Consider the following 6464-nt stretch of genomic DNA (forward strand, 5'->3'; position numbering starts at 1 on the left):
CCGGATAGCCTGTCCAGATCTCTTTGTAGAGCCTCCCTACCCTCAAGCAGATCGACCCTGCCTCCCAACTTGGTGTCGTCTGCAAACTTGCTGAGGGTGCACTCAATCCCCTCATCCAGGTCATTGATAAAGATATTAAAGAGAACCGGCCCCAGCACCGAGCCCTGGGGAACACTACTTGTGACCTGCCACCAACTGGATTTCACCCCATTCACCACAACCATTTTGGGTCACCCATCCAGCCAGTTTTTCACCCAGCGAAGAATACACTTGTCTAAGCCATGAGACGCCAGCTTCTCAAGGAGTATGCCATGAGAGACAGTGTCAAAGGCCTTGCTGAAGTCAAGGTAGATAACATCCACAGCCTTTCCCTCATCCACTAGGCGGGTCACCTGGTCATAGAAGGAGATCAGGTTGGTCAAGCAGGACCTGCCTTTCGTAAACCCATGCTGACTGGGTCTGATCCCCTGTTTGTCCTGGACATGCCATGTGAGCGCTCTCAAGATGAACTGTTCCATAATCTTCCGCGGCACCAAGGTCAAGCTGACAGGCCTGTAGTTCCCTGGATCCTCCCTCCGACCCTTCTTGTAAATGGGAGTCACATTGGCAAGCCTCCAGCCCTCTGGGACCTCCCCGTTGACCAGGATTGCTGATAAATAATGGGGAGTGGCTTGGCAAGGACCTCTGCCAGTTCCGTCAGTACTCTTGGATGGATCCCGTCTGGTCCCATAGATTTGTGAGTGTCCAGATGGCGTAGTAGGTCACTATTTCCTCCTGGATTAAGGGGGGTATATTCTGCTCTCCGTCCCTGCCTTCCAGCTCAGGGGGCAGAGTACCCTGAGGATAACTGGTCTCCCTATTAAAGACTGAGGCAAAGAAGGCATTAAGTACCTCAGCCTTTTCCTCATCTCTGGTGGCAATGTTCCCTTCTGTATCCATTGAAGGATAGACATGCTCCTTGGGATTCTTTTTACTGTTAACATATTTGTAAAAACAGTTTTTGTTTTCTCTTACAATAGCGGCCAGATTGAGTTCTAGCTGAGCTTTTGCCTTTCTAATTTCCTCTCTGCATGACCTAACAAGATCCCTGTACTCTTCCTGAGTTACCCGCCCTTTCTTCCAGAGATGATAAACTCTCCTTTTTTTCTTGACTCCTAGCAAAAGCTCCCTGTTCAGCCAGCTCGGTCGTCTTCCTCGGCAGTTTGACTTGCGGCACATGGGAATAGCCTGGTCCTGAGCCATTAAGATTTCCTTCTTGAAGAATGTCCATCCCTCCTGGACCCCTTTGCCCTTCAGGACCATCTCCCAAGGGACTCTCTCAACCAGTGCCTTGAAGAGGCCAAAGTTTGCCCTCCAGAAGTCCATAGTGGTGGTTTTGCTGACCAACTTCCTTGCCTCACCAGCAATTGAGAATTCTATCATTTCAAAGTCGCTAAGCCCAAGACAGCTTCCGACCATCACACCTCCCACCAGTCCTTCCCTGTTCGTAAACAGTAGATCTAGCAAGGCTCCTCCCCTGGTTGGCTCACCCACCAGCTGTGTCAGGAAGTTATCGTCCACACACTCCAGGAACCTCCTAGACTGCTTACTCTCTGCTGTGTTGTATTTCCAGCAGATGTCTGGAAAGTTGAAGTCCCCCACAAGAACAAGGGCACACAATTCTGAGACTACTGCCAGCTGCTTGTAGAATGATTCATCCGTCTCTTCAACCTGGTTGGGTGGTCTATAACAGACTCCCAGCACAATATCTGCCTTGTTGGCCTTCCCTCTCATCCTTACCCAGAAGCAGTCCACCTTATCATCACAATCGTGTAGCTCTGTACAGTCAAAACACTCCCTAACATAGATAGCCACCCCACCGCCTCTTCTACCTTGCCTATCCCTTCTGAAGAGCTTGTAGCCATCCATTGCAGCACTCCAGTCATGGGAGTCGTCCCACCATGTTTCCGTGATGGCGACTAAGTCATAGCTATCCTGCTGCACGATGGCTTCCAGCTCCTCCTGTTTATTGCCCATGCTGTGTGCGTTGGTGTCCTGGTTTCAGCTGGGATAGAGTTAACTGTCTTCCTAGTAGCTGGTACAGTGCTATGTTTTGAGTTCAGTATGTGAAGAATGTTGATAACACTGATGTTTTCAGTTGTTGCTCAGTAGTGTTTAGACTATAGTCAAGGATTTTTCAGCTTCTCATGCCCAGCCAGGGCACCTGACCCAAACTGGCCAAAGGGGTATTCCATACCATGTGACGTCCCATCTAGTTTAGGAACTGGGAAGGGGGGGGGCAGGGATTCGCCGCTTGGGGACTGGCTGGGTGTCGGTCGGTGGGTGGTGAGCAATTGCCCTGCGCATCATTTGTACATTTCAATCCTTTTATTACTACTGTTGTCATTTCATTAGTGTTATCATTATCATTATTAGTTTCTTCTTTTCTGTTCTATTAAATCGTTCTTATCTCAACCCAGGAGTTTTACTTCTTTTCCTGATTTTCTCCCCCATCCCACTGGATGGGGGGGAGTGAGTGAGCGGCTGCGTGGTGCTTAGTTGCTGGCTGGGGTTAAACCACGACAGTTGGCATAGATGCATTTGACCTGGCCTATCAAATCCACCCCCAACATCGGCATGCTGTCCCCAGGCTCATCTCTGGTGCACCTAGTTTTATCCCTTACCCCCTTCAAACCTAGTTTAAAGCCCTCTCTATGAGCCCTGCCATCTCACGAGTGAGGATTCTTTTACCCCTTTGAGATAGCTGGATACCATCTGTCGCTAGCAAGCCTGGTGCCATGTAATCCTCCCCATGATCAAAAAAACCAAAATCCCACCGATGGCACCAGCCTCTGAGACACGTATTAATCAGGTGTGTTTTCCTGTTCCTTTCAGTATATTTCCCTGCCACTGAAGGGATTGAGGAAAACACTACCTGTGCTCCCGATCCTTCCACTAATCGTCCCAGTGCCCTGAAGTCCCTTTTGATTGCCTTTGTATTTCTCTCTGCAATCTCATCACTGCCAACCTGCACAACCAGCAATGGGTAATAATCAGAGGTCCGAACCAGACCAGGGAGTTTCCTGGTAATGTCTTTTACCCGGGCTCCAGGGAGGCAGCAGACTTCCCTGTGGGATGGGTCAGGTCTGCATATTGGGCCCTCTGCCCCCCTCAGAAGGGAGACGCCTAAGACAATTACCCTCCTTTTTCTTTTTACAGAGGCTGTGAGAATGCATGGGGCTGCCTGACTGAGCCAAGGCACCCCCCTGGATAGGCCTTCATCTACACCCTGATCTTCACTGGCCTGGTCCTCAAGTTCCAGAGCCCCATACCTGTTGTGTAGGGGCAACTGGGAAGGTGAGGGAGACCAGGAGGGGATTCTCCTGCCTCCCCGAGCAGGGACCTGTATCCATTCCCCTCCATCTCTTAGGTCCCCTCCTGTCTGGTGGCAAGAGGGCAGGGGAAGCTCCGCTTCTTGTGGAGCCTCCATCTGCTGCCTCTGCCTCAGGGATGGTAGGGTGTGGGTCCACCAATCTATCTCCCTCTCACACTTCCTGATACTCCTCAACCTTTCCACTTCCTCCTTCAGCTCTACCACCAGGCTGAGCAGATCATCCACCTGGTCACACCTCACACAAGAGGTGTCCCCGCTGCCCTCCGTCATTTGTGATAGACTCAGGCACTCCCTGCAGCCAGAGACCTGGACAGCTGCATGTTTGCTTGGGAGCTCTGTCTGTGTAGCCACATTTTTACTAGCAATGGCTTTCCCCTGAGTGGCAACCATAGCTGGGTCTCCTTCTGGGCCAATGCCCACTGCTTGAGTAGCCTTCTCCTCAGGGCCGTTTAAATCTCCCGTGGTTGCCCCTAGCAACGCCCACGCTGTGTCAGCCTCTTTCGTGAGAGCTGCCACCTCTGGCCAGGTCTCTGCTCTTCCTCAGGGCTCCTGAGCCTCGGGAACCTCCCTGTCCGCCTCAATCTAGTGCTTAGCCGCTGGCTTACCGTTGCCGCTGCTGGTCTTGCCGCCGACTGATAGCCGACTTATAGCCATCCATTGCAGCACTCCAGTTGTGTGAGTCATCCCACCACGTTTCTGTGATTGCAACTATATCATAGTTTTCCAGCTGCACAATGGCTTCCAACTCCTGTTTGTTGCCCATGCTGTGTGCATTGGTGTAGATGTACTTCAGTAGGGCCATTGATCCTGCCACCTTTTTGGGGGGAGAAGTCGTAATTCCTATGTGACTGTTCTCAGGTGCTTCCGTGGTTTCTAACACATCAACAACTCTTGCGTCTTTGCTGCCACGTGGATCTCCATCCCCTACCCCCACTGAGATGTCTAAAGTGCTGCGCACCTTAGTACAGAGACATTTCAAATGTGCTCCAGTGTACTCAGCACATTGTAGAGCGGACTGAAGGACCTCGCTAGCACACTGTCCCTCAAACATTGGCGTGCCACCCCCAGGCTTATCTCTAGTGTTCCCAAAATCCAGAATAAAACTCCTTAACACCAATGTGAAGTTAAGAAGCAGGCACTTCGTTTATTGCAGCGCTGGGGACACGGGGGATCGCTCCGCCAAAGGCGTGTCCAGCTTAACATTAAATTCATCAGTTTTTATAAACTTTTTCTGTCAAGTCATTGTTACATAAGCTCTTTACATAAAAATGCATACTATGCTCGCTCTTAAATTTAACCATTATAATGATTGGTCTTTTGATTATATCACCTTATCAATATTCTTATTTAAAAACAATCATTGGTCAATTTCACTTAGCTCTATTGATTGGAATCTTCAATACTCAGATTGAGATGGGAAGGGTAAGGGGGTTTCCAAGCAGCAAACTGGTGTCCATGACAGTTTCCTTAGTTTCTTGAAACAAAACATAAGAAAACCAGTAACTTCCTGGTGAAGTTTCTATGGTTAGCTTATTTCAAACTTAACAATACTAAGGTTCCTATAGTCACACATAACACAGTTCCTAAAGTTTCTATGACTACATTTCAAACTTAACAATCCTATACATTATGCTTCACAATTTTCTACTTCTTAATCAAACCTAACTCTTTTATATAATCAAATTTTAATTTCTTTATCAGAGTATTTGCAACACTAGCTAGCCTGGTTTATCCCTTTCCCCCTTCAAATCTAGTTTAAAGCTCTTTCAATGAGCCCTGCTAACTCTTGCACAAAGATCCTTTTCCCCCTTTGAGACAGCTGTACCCCGTCTGTCGCCGGGAGGTCTGGTATTGTATAGACCGACCCATGATCAAAAACCCCAAAATTCTGCTGGTGACACCAGTCTTGGAGCCAGGTATTGATCATCTGGGTGTTCCTGTTTCTTCCAACATCATTCCCTGCAACTGGAAGGATAGAGGAAAAAACCACTTGGGCTCCTGATCCTTTAACCAGTTGTCCCAAGGCCCTGAAGTCTCTTTTGATTGCCCTTGGACTTCTTCTTGCAACTTCATCACTGCCTACATGAAAAATCAATAATGGATAATAATCCGAGGGCTGTACCAGGGTAGGAAGTTTCCTCGTTACATCTTTAACCTGGGCCCCAGGGAGGCAGTGATTTCCCTAAGTGGGTCAGCTCGGCATATCGGACCTTCTGTTCCCCTCAGAAGAGAGTGTCCTATGACAATAACTTGTCTTTTTTTCTTTATGGAAGTGGTTTTGATGCAGGGCATAGGCCAACTTAACCTCAGCGACACCTCCAACCTAGATGGACCATCATCCTCAACATTGTTTGGTTCCACTTGCAGAGCCTCATACCTATTATACAAGGGCACCTGGGAAGAGGTGTAGTCATGGAGGAGATGCACCTGCTGTGCCAGGCAGGAACTTGTCGCCCTTGCCCCCATCCCTTAAGTCACAGCATTCTGCTGGGTGGAGAGAGGATAGGGAATCCTCTGTATCACGTCCTGTCTGCCTGACAGGCCTGTCCCAGGGATGGTAGGGTGTGGTTCCAGTAGTCTATCTCCCTCTCAGACTCCCTGATACTCCTCAACCTACTCACCTCCTCCTGGAGCTCTGCCACTAAGCTGAGGAGTTCCTCTACCTGGGCACACCTCCCACAGGTGTACTCACTACTGCTATCCAGTACTGGCATAAGAGTAGGGCACACCCTACAGCCTGACACGTGGGTAGCAGCATGTTCCCATCAGAGCTCTGCCTGTGAAGCAGCATCAGTCATAGCGGATGCAGAGTTTATTGAGGACATGGCCTTCTGCCGGGTAGATACCATTGCTCCCTGATCGAGCTGGCAGAGTTACAGCACCCTTCCTGTGCAAACTGCCGCACCGTGCCCTTGTAACGCACCACGCCCTGGTTGCCTGCCCTGTTCACGGCACTCCTGGCTGCTAGTGCTCCCTAGGGGTTTCACAAGCTCAATATGAGTGAACAGTGTGCTGCTGCAGCAAAGAAAGCCAACAGGATGCTGGGTTGCATCAACAATGGCATCACCAGCAGAGATAAAGAAGTCATTTT

Source organism: Haliaeetus albicilla, chromosome W (genome assembly GCF_947461875.1).
Source record: "Haliaeetus albicilla chromosome W, bHalAlb1.1, whole genome shotgun sequence".
NCBI classification, from domain to species: domain Eukaryota; kingdom Metazoa; phylum Chordata; class Aves; order Accipitriformes; family Accipitridae; genus Haliaeetus; species Haliaeetus albicilla.